The 16,846-nt window shown below is 33.5% G+C and overlaps 2 pseudogenes; one reads left to right on the top strand and one right to left on the bottom strand.

Annotated features, from left to right (window-relative positions):
* Positions 1–8,683: 8,683 nt before the first annotated feature.
* Positions 8,684–11,662, bottom strand: LOC106412848 (annotated as a pseudogene).
* Positions 11,663–14,407: 2,745 nt separating this feature from the next.
* LOC125591778 lies at positions 14,408–16,591 on the top strand (annotated as a pseudogene).
* The last annotated feature ends 255 nt before the right edge of the window (positions 16,592–16,846 follow it).

Genomic DNA, 16,846 nt, shown 5'->3' with positions numbered 1-16,846 from the left:
ACTTTCAGTACAACAACTACCAACAGAAATCCTATCCTAACAACCAACAGAGTGGTTATCAGCCTAGGAACAACCAGCAAGGCAACTATCAGCCTCAGCAAAACCCTCCTCCTGGTTTCTCCAACAAAGGGATCCAGTCTTCTCAACAACAAGCTAATCCTTCTACCTCTACTCCTCAGGAAAGCAGCACTGATGTTCTACTGAAACAGATCTTGGAGTCTCAGACTAGAAGTGAGAAGCAGGTTGGATATGAGTTGAAGAACCTTCACTCCAAGATTGATGGAAGTTACAATGAGCTCAACAACAAGTTCAGGGCTTTGGAAAACCAGTTTGCTTCCATGACCACTCACCAGAATCGCCAGCAAGGGTCTCTACCTGGAAAATCTGAGCAAAATCCCAAGGAGTATTGCAATGTTGTCCTCTCTACTACTTCTTCAGTGATTGAATTGAGTAACCACAAGAAAGAGGTAGATGAAATTGAAAGATTGGTGTTTGGAACTGAGATTGAACAGGTTGAGCATCTGATTGTAGCAACAGCTGAGGCAAAGATTATGGAGGAAGCTGACAAAATGGTTGAAGCAAAGATTTTGAAGGGAGATGAACCCAAGGCTGAGAAACCAGTTGCGAAGAGAGCTGACCAGAGGCTGAAAGAGGTCAAGCTGGAGGACACCACTGAGGTTGAGCAGTCACCCTATGACAAGCTCCCATTTCCACAAAGGGTCTTCACCAAAGCTCAAAAGAAGGTGATTTCCAAGTTCAGAAAAGACCTAAGTGATATTGGACTTAAGCTTCCAGCGATTTCGGGTATGCGTGAGGCTCATGTCCAAATGATGCTCATTAAGGACATTGTAGACCACCAAGCAGAAGTAGCAGAGCTTCTCAACATCTCAACTTTGAAACTTGATCCACCAGTCACACCAAAGTCTCTCCCTAAACTAGAATCCCAAGGGAAGTTCACCTTGTCTTGCTCCCTTGGTAAGCTCACCTTTGATGACGCTCTTGTCGATTCTGGTGCAAGTGTGAATGTGATCTCAATGGAGATGGTGAAGAGTCTTGAGATTGAACACATGGAGCCAGATACTTCCTCTCTCACGTTTGGGGATTCTTCTTCTACTACCCCTATTGGTCTCATCAAGGACTTCCCTTTGAAGATTGGATCTTGCACCATCCCTATAGACCTCACTGTCTTGAAGATGGCAACTGAAAAGAGAGTTTCATTGATCCTGAGCACACCATTCCTTACTATTGTGGGTGCTTGCATCGATTTTGCCAACAAGAAGGTCACAATCCTCAATGTGAACAAAGCTGTCTCTTACCCAATTCAGTCTCCACTGGATGTTGAGTATTGTGGAACCATCACTTGTGGAGACCCCTCCATTGAGAAGATCAAGGATGCAGTGGTTGTTAGTAAGAAAGAAAGTCTTGATGGAGAGTCCTCTAAAGAGATATGTGATGAGCACTTGAAAAGTGCTAAAAAGGAGGAGGTGAGTCGAGCCACAAAGGCTGCTCATGACAAGAAGGCCACAAGGACTCATCAACTCCAAGATGATCCAATCAAGCTTCAAGAGCCTCTCTCTCAGGTTCTCACCATCACTCTTGAAGGAGGGAAGGATCCTCCTTCTCCACTTTCCACTTGAGGTACCACTCCACCACCTTTCCATTGTATATACCCGTTTTTTTTTGCATTTATCTCTCTTTTAGGTATCTCTTTCAACTTACTAACACAGAGATTGTGTGAACTAAGTTTGGGGGAGGTACCAAGTATTTGATCATGTTTTCTTTGATGATTTTGAGTCTCATGCATTGCATTGTACATACATATTTGCATAGAAAAACAAAAAAAAAATTAACTAAAAAAAAGAGTTTTTGAAAAACACAAAAAGAAGCATGTAGTTGCATCTTGCATCCTTAAGATTGAGTCTAGAAACATGCATATAGGTTTCATTCACTTGCATAGGGAGCAATGATTAAAAATGCCTTAAGGTACTTGTCTAGAATCCATCTCTTGTAAAAGCTTGCATGTTTCGAGCCTTGAAAACTCTTCTTGAAACCTGTTTGCTTGCTTCATATTGACATTGTTCTTGAAACCAACTCCAAGCTGAACTTGAGCTAAATGAACTTAATCTCTCTTGCACATGGGCACTTGCATACTTAGTCATGGATTTCATACACATTTGGGTTATCTTATTTCATTGCACCACTCTCTGTTAACCCAAATGACACTCCCACGCCCTTGAACCCTTACCATTCCTTGAAACCAACTTTGATTTGCTTGAGTGAGGCCTTTTATGAAAGCTAGTCATGTGAAAAATCTTGAGAGTATCAGGAGCGACAATGGTTTGTTCTTATCTTTAGCTAGCACTAGGACCTCATATGAGCTAGCACTTAGGATGGTTGTTGGGTTTGTGAGCTTGATTTTGATCTTGGGATTGGGATATGAGTGGAAAGTGAAAGAAATGAACCAAAAGAGTGAGAAAAAGAAAGAAAACCAATAGGGATATAAAAAAAAAAAAAAAAAAAAAAAGCTCTAGAGTTTATAAGTATAATTTCCTTTAGAATCAAAAGAAAAGAACACATGAAAAGAGTGTGGAAAATAAAAGAAAAAGAAGAGCTTAGTGAATAAGAAAAGAAAGAATTCCTAGTTGGTTAAGATAAGTGAAATAAAAGTGTTCATTGGGTGAGAGATGAGAGTGTGGTCTTTGGGGTGTTTGGGATGAAAAGGGTTGAGATTACCACCAAGAAAAGAGATAGAGTTTAAAGATCTTTAGGAAATGGGTAGAATGATGAGAACAAATCATTGTATGCATGAATTACTCATTTTCTTAGATAAATTTTGCATAATGTTCTTGCTCCTATTTTTGAGTGTGAGTCACCACAAAATATGCATTTGAAAACCCTTTGCTTCACATTAGACCAATTTCACTCACCAAACCAAATGATTGAGATCATGTGCCCATTTGTAAGAATCCACCTTGTGTGTGTGCGTGTGAATAAATGTGAGAGTTGGTTGAAGGTATTTGTTGCTTGATGAGCATTGCGACCTGTGTAAAGACATACGAGTATTGATAGGCCTAGAGAAGCTAGAGTATAACAAGAAGTGTTTGGCTATGAGCTCCCACCTTCAAACCTCTCATCCCTATGAGTTCTTGAAAGTTCACTTGAGGACAAGAAAAGAACAAGTTTGGGGGAGTTGATATCTTGTATAGTTACATGATTTTAGTCATTAATTCTTGTACATTTTGATCATATAGATTAATAATTAGGCATCTTTAGAGTCCATATTGCATTCATTGTCCTTATTAGGTGTTGGAGTGTGCCATGGAGTGATTTGAGATGTTTGGGAGCATTGTGATCCAAAAGGGGTGAAAGATGAGCATGGATGGATGCCTTAGAGAAATCTTCTCTTGCTAAGATTTTGTGGAAAAACAGCAAATTGAGTTAGCTTTCTAGTGGGAGTGGTTTCAAGTCATTTGGAGATGTAATGAAGGAGTTATGATCAATTTACTAGAGGCATATCCATCCTGGTCGAGCATCGCAGAGTGACCTTCCAGAGCGACACCATAAGGTAGCTCCCAACCCAGAGCGACTTCCAGAGCGACCCACCTACATCACTCGCCTTTTCATCACTTTGGAGGCAAAAAAATAGGCCTGGAGTGACCTTCCAGAGCGACACCATAAGGTGGCTCCCAAGCCAGAGCGACTTCCCGGAGCGACACCACGAAGTCTCTGCGCGTCATTTACTCAGTCGAAACTTATGATTTTCCAGGGACCTTTTGGTCATTTGTCTTGACGTTTTACACTTTCTAAACCTAAGTTTAAGTACCTTTTGTAAGCCAAGGAGGCAGATAATCTTTTGTCTTGGAGAAAACCACCAAAAACCTCTTAAAAAAGTTCATCTCTTTGATTCATTTGATCATATGTTATCCTGTTGATTTCTAATCTATTATTTGTATTTCTCTACATGATTAATCTGAAATCCAATATGGGTTTAAGAGGAATCATGAAGAGTAGTGAGTAATCCACTCTTGAATTCATGGGTTAGAGAAGTTAAGGGTGATTAGGCTAGATCTAGGATGTTATAGTGTAGATCCTTCTTATTCCTTCTTATTCCTTGTTTAAGTACCTTTTGTAAGCCAAGGAGGCAGATAATCTTTTGTCTTGGAGAAAACCACCAAAAACCTCTTGAAAAAGTTCATCTTTTTGATTCATTTAATCATATGTTATCCTATTGATTTCTAATCTATTATTTGTATTTCTCTACATGATTAATCTGAAATCCAATATGGGTTTAAGAGGAATCATGAAGAGTAGTGAGTAATCCACTCTTGAATTCATGGGTTAGAGAAGTTAAGGGTGATTAGGCTAGATCTAGGATGTTATAGTGTAGATCCTTCTTATTCCTTGCTAGTAGAGTATTCATAATGCATATTCTGAGTTGACCTCTCAAAAGTTGATCTTTAGGCATTTCCCACCCACAAGGTGTTTGATGAAATGCCTGAGACAACTCTCCTAAGCTTTTAACATACTTTACCAAAGACATTTGTTGTTAAATGTGTTAACATAGCCAATAGACTTGTTAGTAATGATTGCTTTCATATTATTCAACCAAAGACATTTGATGTTTGAAATATGTTAGTAAATGAACATTCATCTAGACATAGAGTTTGTTTAAGATTGTGTCTAAGCTTAAGGTTGATATTTTGATTGATCATTTGCCATCCTTAGTTCGAAACTTGATCACCCAAGGTCTAATTCCTATACCCATGAGTTCTCTTTTATCATAACCAAAGAAAGTCACTTCTTTTATTGTTTTATTGTTCTGTTATTGCATTCTATTATTAGTAGTAGTTTAAAACCATCCAAATTATCGGTTGCACTTAGATTAAGTACGTACTTGCATTCTCGGTGCTTTGAAATCCCTTAGAATTGGTTCGACAATCTTTTATACTACATCATTTGTCTTAGGAGCCTTGAAAACTCCTAACATCAGCCATTACTTCAGCATAATCTGCATCTGAAAAATTTGAAATCTTGATAAGATCAGCAGTTGCATTGTAGCCAAGATCACTTTCTTATGTATGTTAATATTATATCTTGGAAAATCACAAAGAATTACTCTTTTTTGCGGGATAACTACAGGATAACTGCAGAACACATATAATATATTTATATTTTACAAACTAAAAGATCAATGACATTAATTTAATTTAAATTATATATTTATTTTTAAAAAATATTCATATATATGAAATATTAAATTTAATATGCTATTATTGAGATTTTATAGTCAATATCTTATTTTATTTAAAAATTAATATTGTGCTTGTTGTCGTTTAAACAAAATTAAATCAATTAAAATATTTATTATAATTCAAAAATATATTTATAACTTATTTCGTAAATAGGAATATTTTTAAATGACAAATTTTATTAATTAAATAATATACATTTGTTGATTAAACAAAAATAAACAATTTATAATATATATTATAGTTTGAAAATATAATTTATAATTTCTTCGATGAATAAAAGTATTTTAGAAAAATTAATTTATCACCCAATCAATACACATTTAAACATTAGTTTTTGTATATTATATAAATACAATATTAATAAATGAAGGTGTGGTCCAAGAACAATTACTTCCCGTACTCTTCATGCACTGCATTTTCTATTTATTTTTGTTTATTTATTTTTATAACAAAATAAAAGCAAAAGTACTTAACTCAATGGTAACAAATTGTGTGTCCCGCGCTGCGTTCTTGGGGTTCCGCTACAAACATTTATACACTGATATGTGAAATTTTGTTTTGTATAAAATATTGTAGCTAGTATAAATTTTTGCAAATAAGGGAACAACAAATTAGTGTTTCAAAAAAGATGTTTCCAAAAAAGTGAATAACAAATAAAATCATAGTTGTGTTTGTCCAAGTTGGTTTTGGTTTAAACACACGAAATGAATTATCAACTCGTGTATGAAATTCTCAGACCGGTTTATTCAATTCTTAGTTGGTTTACACCCGTCTACATTATAATGAGGCACTCTGCTCACTCATCAGCGCGTCACGTCAGCGTTTTGTGGGCCCTACTTTTAAAAAGTGGGAAAAAATGTCAAGCCCATGGCTCGAACCCGGATTGTTGAGATATAAACACTAACATTTATACCACTAAACTAATGGATACTTTGTACATTGATGGCCGAAACTAATATATATTTATGAAGGTTGAAAGTCCTTGATTCTTCGGCTTCCTCTGAGGATCAGGCCTACAAGTATATTATTGGTTTCATTTTTAAATGAGATTCATCACGTTATTTGAAAAAAAACTCAAGTTTGCAACAATTATAGTTTTCTCATATTGTAAACTGTTGTCATTTAACATGAGTTAGAGTTCTTTTCATCATTGTCTCAGACAAGTCTGAGTTACATAGTTGCGCCGTGTGTCTGTTCGTAATCTATTTTTTCACTAGTGAACTCTTCATCTCCCATCTTAAATTGTTTGATCATAAATGTTCCTGATTTGTAGCCCCTCTGTAAGTCCTATATATATGATTCTCATCTTTGATGAACCCAATGTGCATCTCCACAAACTCATTGATTCCTCTTAGCTTTAACCATCTTTTAAGAAATGTCTCTCTCTGTCAGCGTCTCCGGCGTCCGTCACTCAACCTTTGAGTATCTCCGTCTTGGTCATAGTAGTCAGAGCATAGCTTCTGGCCTCCTCATAAACTTACCTTTTCAGGGCTCTGACCTCATCAACGAAACAACTCGAGTCGTTATTCGTCTCCTCATTGATCAGTAAGAAACAATCAACACACAATTCCCTTTATATCACTGTCTATATTGTGCTAACATCAATAATCAAAAAATATTTCCTACCCAAGACCTGTGGTCGTCTATTTATCTCCCTTACTTATCAAACTAATTTTACACAAAACTTTATTTTACAGATTAAATGAAACCACAACAACCCAACCAATCAAAACACGAAAAACGATAATCCCAAAAAAGATGAATCATTAATGATCACCTCTCTTTTTTTTGTCTGATCTTACAAATAAACTTCAAAACAAATATACCAAACCAATCACCTCAACTAAAACTCAACGACACATACATCGAGTCAGCTAAACAAATACAAACTACACGGCCATCTATTTAACAATTTACAAACTTACTTTCGCAGATGCTTACAAAGACGACAACCAAAATCAGTGAAATTACCTAAACAAAAAAGCAGAGTAAGTTACGAATTATGATAAACACAAATAACAATGATTTTTGCTTACATATTACCCATCAAATAAAAGAGAAACAAACACAACCACATCAGGAGATACAAGAGACAATCCCGACACACAAAATCGGAAACAACATCTCCACCTTCTCACTCCTCTTGTCTTATGAAAATAGCTTACATGCCCAATGTTAACAGACCAATGCTATTGTCTTCTTATGAGAAATACATAAATTCGTTTAAAACCCATAAGGCTCAAATACTCATAATTGTCACTCATTTTATAGTTATTTTTACAAGTCTTTATGTATTTGTTTTAAAGATCCGGTAAGAGAACAAGTTTAAAAATAAATAAAAAGCATACAACAAACATAATAAGGATAATAAAAATTATTACTTAATACACACAACTTACACAACTAAACTGGAGAAAAAATATCCAGAAACAAAATGTACTCTCAATAACCTTAATATAATTTATACTCTCAACAGTACAAGAAACAAATTAAAAAGACAAACAAACAATAAGTCTCAGTGACACAGCAAGTAATACCACGAACTATATCAATCACATTACTAACACAGTTTATTCCTTCATAAGTGGAGAATAATATATACACAGTTCATCAACACAACTCTAACCCAATAACAATAAAAATTTTGAAAAACAATGATCAACCCAAAACGCAAAATTTACAACTACAATAACCCTAGAAAATATTGAGATGAAACAAGAACTCTGTCCACAATCCGCGCTTGCGCGGAGGGCAATGCCCCTAGTAGAATAAATTGAATCGCTTTATTATAACTTACTAGATCCTTTCTCCCCGCTACGCGCGGATAATATATTTAAAATTTGTTACATTTATCATTTTTATTTATATGTGTATTTTTGTATATCAAATTATATATAACTAATTTTTAAATTTGATTTTTTTTTTATGTTTTTAGTTTGAAGTAAGTATTTCTATTATATGTAACACAATTAACTAATAAAATATGAAGAATCAAGTACGAGATTTTAGAGTTATGTAAAAAAAATATAATTATGTATAGAACATAAATTATCTTAGTTTAAAAGATCAGAATCTCATCTCGAATAAATTCACGAAAAGAAAAAGTACTCCAATAACCTACTTAAAATATAAAACCCCCTTTTCAAAAAAAATTTCGTACTTAATAATATTTTGTTACGTGTAATAGTTGAAAACTGACAATTGAATATCGATTTGAAAATATTATTTTAATATATCTAATGGTAAAATATTAATTGTAATAAACAAATTTTGAATTTTGTAATATTACATGAATTAGAAGTCTTTAAAATCTAAAATCTATTTTATTAACAAAATATATTTTTATTCATTTATTATTTTGACGTTACAAAATATTGCTTTAGTTTTATTTGTATATTAATTTTTTTTAATAATTTAGTTTTTTTTAAAGTAATTTTAAAATTATCAAGAATATAATATATTTAAAATTATTTATTTAAATATATCCAAATATGATGTCTCATTTTTATGTGTGTTTGCGTTGAGCATATTTAATTTGTAGTTTGTATATAAGCCACACTATACAAACAAAAGCACAAAATAAATTTCATAGACGTTGTTGTTGCTTTACCTTTATGTGTAGATGTGATGCCGTATTTGTGTAGTTAGCGTTTTGCCGTGGTTACTAATTTTCTAAGATTTGTATTGTAATATGGTTGAGACGTAGTGATGAACTGTTCTAATTTTTAGCGGTTGGTGTTATGTATATGTTGTGTGTGTAGAGTGTATTTAACATTGTTGGAGGTTTTTTCTAAAAGAAAAATAATGATTATATTCCTAACTTAAATTTTTTTTTTGTTTTTTTGTTGTAATTTTTAATTGGTGATAACATATTTATAAAGTGCATAGCGTTTGTTGAAGTTTAACTGGCTAAACATGTAGCGAAAAAGGTATTTTTGTGTAAAACAAAATTGTACTGGATGGATCATAGTTAGAACTTAGACATAATGAATTTAACTTAACATCAACAATTTTACTTTATTATTAAAATATATAATCTTCTATGTCGGACACATGATATATCAAAGCGTTCATAAATTAGAAAACGCATCTAATTTTATAATTTGATGAGGTTTTAATTTTAAAGAAAGAAACTTGGAGAATGTTTCAAATAATATAGTTGGTAAATTCTCTGTAGATAATCAAAAATATTTCTCAAGATTCTTTATCGATTTCCCGTTTATAACATCCATTGTTACCAGAGGACCTTATTTGAGATAACACACTCAGGCTCTTGGGCTTATGGAGGACAATGTGATGTCCTGAAAAACCTTGAGCCTCTTCTTGTCCAACATTTTCGTCTCTGTCCCCAAAACAGCCATGATCACCGCTTCTTCGAACTCCTGGCTGTCTGGTAATCCAGAGTCTATCGCTTTCTTCTCTTTCGTGTTTGTCTCTCCCTCATCACCACCACCAAAACTCAACATTCCCATGGTTTGACTCGACGATCTTGTCCTCTTCAGCTTCTCTTTATTGTTGATCAACTTCGAAGAGAAGAACGGTTTTGCATCAACCCTTAATGGGTTGTTTAGTACTACATTCACATTCACATTGGTTTTCACGTTCTCGTCACCGTACCATTGCTCAAATCCGGCTTTGCCTTAGGCTTCACGCTCTATTCTCTACAAGGTTGAGGCAGCCATATAGAGAAAGAACCAAACATGGTGTCGAAAAGCCTTTTCTGCTCAACCCTATCATCCCCTCCTCTTCTCATCATCTCGGAGCCAAAATCGTTATAAGCATCTGCTGCGCTCTCTCGTAAGCTTTTAAATGCGAATCCACTCCTCTAGGACCATCCACGACCGCTGGCTTCACAAGCCGTAACATCTCTTTGGCTTCATTGATCCTGCCTTGCTTCATAAGACAGTTTTTGAGGTTACACATCTTGTTGTTGTCAGGTGCGATAGATAGAGCTCTCCTGTAGGCGTCTTCAGCTTCCGCGAAGTTGTCGCTTTCCATCAAAGCCCATCCTAAGTTCCTCAGTAGCCGAGTTGCTTCTTGCTCAACAGAGACTTGAAACTTCTTCCCTTGAGATCCAGCGGTTTTGGTTCGTTTGCTGTTAAAGGCGAGTCCTTTATGTATCAAGAAGAGTTTGTGTTTCAACAGCGCAATCTCGTCATCTTTCTCCCACATCTCTGTAAACAAAAATAACACACAACAGTTCAGTAAAAACTCAAGAATTGCATAAGGAAACAAAGAAAAAACAGAGGATTTCTATTTTTTTTTGTAAAGTGAGTACCTTGTAGAGATCTAAGAGGATGTTGTCAAGCGATTCCTGTGCTTGATCTGAACACCAGATTCTAAGAGACTTAATAGCTTCGATAGTTTCTTCTGCCCGATCTTGTTGCTTCATCACCATAGCCATATCTTTCAGAGCACTGTCAACTCTGTCTCCGGTGTTAATGGCGGACCAGAACAGCAGAATTGCTCTCTCATGATCCTTCTCTACCAACTGAATCCAATAATCAATCGCAAAAACAACCAATCAGATGAAAAGTTATGATTCCAAGATCTGAAAGAAAGGATGAGACTTTTAATCACCTGAACGTTTTTGGCTCTGATGTAAGGACTGTCTCCGATGGGAACCTTGTGGATGACATGGAATTATTTAGATCGTGTGCGGGAGAGATTTAGTGGCTTTGCGGGAGAACAGGGAGCGGATTTGGTAGGTCTGAATACATATTTCGTCATCTTTGCAGTGAATGGGGAGACGAAGAAGAAGACAAATGAATCTCTGCATCAGATTTTATAAGAATAATCAGAATAGGATGAAAGCAAAACCTGGAAACGAATCGTTGATTTGGATGAAAGCAAATCCCTTTGGATCCAAAGGTATTTCCACACCAGTATTGAATATGATCATTGATTGAGAAGGTAACGCAAAAACAAAAGACAAAGATCGGAGAAGATGAAGTGGAAGAGTCGGGAGAGGCTCACCAAGCTTGAAGACGAAGAAGCAGGTTTGTCTAGGTGGGCTGGTGGGCCAATAAAGTTTTTAATAGATCCAATAAGAAAGCCGTCTCTATTTCAGCCATGGTGATGTGGCAAAAAAACAGCTCCTTATTGGATGATTTTTGATGCCGATGTGGACAGTATATATGAGGCTCTTATTCCCCTTTTATTATTTGTCTGATAAGTCACAGACCAGTTACATATATATATATATATATAATCCCAATTATACCTTTAACTAGACGATAACCCGCGCGCATGGGCGGGGTGAGTTTTTATAATAATGTTTGTTTATTAAATGGTTTTAACATTTTGCAATACTACAATCTTTATCGATTAAAAAATGACGAATACAAATGTTGGTCTCTTAATATATTATCGTTGTTGAATAGTTAACATTATTATTAAATGGTTTTTACATTTTTGCAATACTGCAATCTCATATGCACAATAAATTGCGGCTGACACAAATTACCAAAACCAAATATGCAACATCGATTGTATAACGACGAAATTGGATTAGGTTTTCTGCTCTCGATTTTTTACTATTGACTCTCCATAAGTGAATTCATTTTCTATCTCTATAAAATTGTGCTTTCCTTCTCGTCTTTGTTTAATTGATATGAGTTAAGTGAATTTAGTAAATTAAATAAGTGTCAACTTAAAAAAAAAATGGACATCTGTAAAAATTAGTTTCACTCCAGATACATATCTAAGAATCAAAATTTTGAAAAAAAAAATCACTCGCAAACTATATTAACAAATTAGTGTTCAAATCTAATATATCAAGCTGTTATAGAATATATAGGTGCAGACTCGAAATATAAATGTATTTCTAGTATATATTCACCAGCTCGGTCTAAAAATTATCTAATTCTAGTACAACAAAACAAATTACTTATTTCACCAGTTCGGGTAATATGTGAATCTAAACGGGTATTATCCAAACCTGAATGGATATCAAAAGATAACCAAACATAAGTATACTTATCCCTATATATGTAGTTTACTTCTCTCATTTTATTCAAAATATTTATATTAATGATGCTTATTGATCAAAAATAGATAATATACATATAACTAGGTGTCTTCCTGCACCATGTGCAGTAAAAAAATTTAAAATATTTTTAATAGATAAATATAAATTGTATTTTAAAATAATTTTTTATTAATATTGTAAATTTTCTTTTTTGTATCAATATAAATTTGATTTAATTAAACATAAAATTTGTATTAAGAATATGCATGTATATATTTGAAATTATATTTTTAGATAGATTTTTCTATCTATTTATTTTAATTAAATATATTAAATAAATTTTTAAAAGTTGCATAATTACCAAAAGTTAAAATTAAACAATATTTTTAAAATTTGTAGATATATAAGAAAATAATGATTTTATGATTAAATTTTTATAATTTTCTAAAAAAAATTGTATACATTTTTGAAAATTTAATAATAAAATTGTGTAATTTAAAAATATATAATTAAATTATATTTTGAAACTTATAATGCCATATTTGAATATATTTATTTTAATGATGATTTATGAGTTATTCTCATATTCTAAAAAAAATTTCAAAAATATAAATTGACATTAAATGTAATATATAAGTTATTACCGTATTTTAAAAAGTTTACCAAAAATATAAATTAACTTTAAATGCAATTGTTCATGTCATATTAAGCTATAAAATATGTCATCAATTTCAGTAGCAATGTCATATTTGTTTTGTGAAATTGATTGTAGAAAGGACATGTGGCAAAATCACTTCGCAAATATAGTCTAGGTGATTATGAACAAAATTATTTGCTACTCACTTAAATATATATATCAAGATCTTGTTTCTTGCATTAACAAAAGTTGCATCTAAAATTTTAAAACAACAACTAAATTAGTGTCTTTCTATTTTTAAGTTTTATCTTCAAACCTATGAATAGTTTAATTTTTATAAAATTAGGAAACCATTTAAAATATATTTTAAATACAAAAAACTTGAACAATGAATCATTTATTTATTTTTTATTCAAAATTTAAATATCTGAACCGGCCCAAAATATCCAAACCCAAACATAAAATACCCGAACCCGGCCTGAAGTGTAGAAATATCCGAACATAAAATACCTGAACCCGACTCGAAGTGTAGAAATATCCGAACTGCTACTCACTTAAATATATATATCAAGTTCTTGTTTCTTGCATTAACAAAAGTTGCATCTAAAATTTCAAAACAACAACTGAACTAGTGTCTTTCTATTTTTAAAGTTTTATCTCCAAACCTATTAATAGTTTATTTTTTTTTAAAATAGAAAACCAGTTAAAATATATTTTAAATACAAAACTTAAAAAATGAATCATTTATTTATTTTTTATTCAAAATTTAAATTTCCGAACACGAACATAAAATACCTAAACCCGGCTCCAAGTGTAGAAATATCCGAACGGGTTTTATACATTTATACTGAAACACACGATACTAACCCGAACGTGTATCCGAACGTCCACCCCTACGATATATGATCATCATTTGTATCTTGCTTGACCAAAAAAAGTTAAACCATTGATCATAAAATTTTCAATGTGGGACTTTTACTATTTTTAGTAATTTATAGTCGTTTTTAAAAATTCAAAATATAACATATAAGAAAAAATCTAATTTTTTTATTATATGCTTAATGTTATTTTTAATTACTTTTAATAGTATAAAATTAAACAAAAGAGAGAGAGAGAGGTTAGAAAAATTGTTATCAAATACTCTCTCTGTTCCCGAAAGTAAGATTTTGTAAAGTGTTCACGCTTATTAAGAATTCAATAAATGTTTATAATTTAATTTTTTTTTTAATTTATTATACACTTTCCAATAACTTTTCACCAATGAAATTTAATCAATTTAAATATTTTCATTTAATGTTTCTTAAAAATATAAAAAGTACCTTAGACATATAGAAAATCTATATTTGTGGAACAAATAAAAAATCTAAAACATCTTACTTTCCGGAACGGATGGAGTATGTATTATTCATAATCATTAATTGTCATATATATATTAACCTTATTAGGTAATTCCGTAACTTTTATTTAAGGAAAGAAAAAATATTGTTTTGTACACTACTTATTAATTTGATAGTTAGTTTAATAAAAAACATAGTATATGTTTATATGGACCAACTTATTTTTTTAACAATTTTAAGAATCATTATCGTGATGACACATGGCTACAAAAATATGTTGTAATGCTCCAGGATTAATATAGGGGATGAGAGGTTCTGGGGTTGATTAGGAGAGGCTGTAGCTTTGAATTTTTTGCTTTAATATTTAAGCTGTAGATTTTATGGTTTTAGCTTTAAATTTTATTGCTGTAGGTTTATTTTAAAGTTTTAAAAGCACGAAGTCTAAAGCTGTAGAAAAATTGATTTCTAGAGCCATTATATTTCCTTTTAAAGATTTTGGGCTCTATCTTTAGTTTTTATTAATAAAGCTTGATTGGTTTGATTTTATTGCTTTAGAGAGAATTATGGTTGCGTAGAGTATTCACAGCCAACACCAATAACCCCTTCTTGCTTTCTAGAGTTCTAGGAAAGTGATGAATAAAGACCAGTGGCAGAAACCGTAATAAGCATGGTAAAAATATATTCTCCGTTTAATAAGACGTTCAAACTGAAATATTTTCATAACGAAAATGAAAATAAGATGCCTAAAATAAATTGACCTCATTAACTGAGAAACTTGGTGGCCAAGTCTTCTCTCTGTAATAATTGAAATTTTAGGGCGGAGAAGATGTGAACATCACCAATTCTCTTAATTAGGGTTTTTTATTTATTTCATTTTGAAACTCTTGCTTTTGCTAAAACAAAATTATTCATGTCTCTGCTTCTCAATCAGCCTTCGAAGATCTGCCTTGGGAAACTTGTGTTGGCTAGGTCCTCTTCTCTTGGCTCTGATAGCTTCTCATCTTCCTTGCAGCAAACCCCTCCCTGTGCCATCATATCCGTTAGCCCTTGTCCTTATGCTGACGAAATCGGAAACCTCAACATTAAGAATGCTAATGAGCGTTCCGTGACTCATGTGGAAAAGGATGTGCCTGGAGAGTTGTCGTGCCCATTAAAACACTTTCGTTTTTGTATACTGGGAACAATCGGGTCGTCCCATGGCTGGGTAGCTACTCCTCTAGAGGACGGAAGACACCGTCTCCAAGACGATCTAAACCCGGCTGCATCGTACACAGATCCTAAACACATTTCACTGCCTCCTCTTGTAACTCTGCCTTATTGCCAAACCCAGCTTGTCACCAACGTGTCGATGTCCTCATCATCTCCTGAGGAAGAGGACTGTGTCGTGGCTATCAAGTTCTTCGGACCTCAACTCAGCTTATGCAGACCAGCTGCTCAAAGCAACTCCGAGTGGATCAACATCAGGATCGCAAACCCATGTTTCTTCTCCTCTCGTGTCATGTTTTCAAGGAGAGATGGCATGTTCCACATACCCGGATCAGGAGGCCATCTCATCGGATCATGGGATCTCGGAGAACACAAGGACCATCCTAAAATTCAGATGTTGCGGTTCCACAACTTGCTGAGCTGACTATGTCCAAACTGGAGATATTGCATTCGTGTTCCACAAGCGAACACTTGGTGGAGTCACAAACAACTGGTGAAACTTTCTTGATAAAGTGGTTCAGAAAGACCACCAGGAGCATGCTTGATATGCCTAAAATGAAAACAGAAGCTTTGATGGTGTTCAAGCTTGACGAAGAAGGAAATGCTGTTTACACTGAGGACATTGGAGATCTCGTCATTTTCCTCTCCAGGGCTGAACCTTTCTGTGTTCCTGCTAGCTCCTTTCCTGGCATGTACCCCAACAGAGTCGAAATTTTTGATGTAGATGAAATCGGATCTGTCAATCTGGCTACAGGCACCGTCTCTACTAGAAATTCCACATTCAATGCCCCTTACTATTTTCCACCTCAAAATATAGAGCACTCGTAATTGATTATCTGATGTCATGTCATTTCTGTTAAACCCTTTTAAATCGTTGTTGACTAACTTCATTCTATTTGAGGTGATTATATTCCTTTTTTGTTGTTGTTTTTTTTTTTGTTTTGAAGAAAGGCTTCCTTTTTTGTTGTTGTCGAATTAACTATATATATATTTGCATTTGCTCTCTGGACCCTTTTGTTGCTTTTGAATCATGAACAAATTAACATAGCTGATTTCTTCCTACGTTACTATAGACTTTAACTTTGCTATTGGCATAGCTTCTTGTGACAAAACTTCGGGGGGAGAGAGAGAGAGAGAGAGAGAGAGAGAGAGAGAGAGAGAGAGAGAGAGAGAGAGAGAGAGAGAGAGAGAGAGATGAACTCATAATTAAGAGATTTGCAATAAACCACTTAAATGATCAAATCTTTTTCTAAGTCTATTAACTCACTTTTACACTTTAAAAACTATAAAAAATTAATTAAGAAATCCTTTAAGGGGTTTTGGGATAATGATACTCTTAGGGATTTGAACTGTTTTTATCTTCCATTCAGGAGCCTCCTTCTTCAACAACTCCCTAGAGTGCAAAATATCCCCATTATCATGTTTCTATAGCCAAATATATGAT

The sequence above is a fragment of the Brassica napus genome, chromosome C8 (assembly GCF_020379485.1).
Source record: "Brassica napus cultivar Da-Ae chromosome C8, Da-Ae, whole genome shotgun sequence".
NCBI lineage: Eukaryota > Viridiplantae > Streptophyta > Magnoliopsida > Brassicales > Brassicaceae > Brassica > Brassica napus.
Note: the sequence above shows the minus strand (reverse complement) of the source record. Positions and strands in the feature narration are given on the sequence as shown.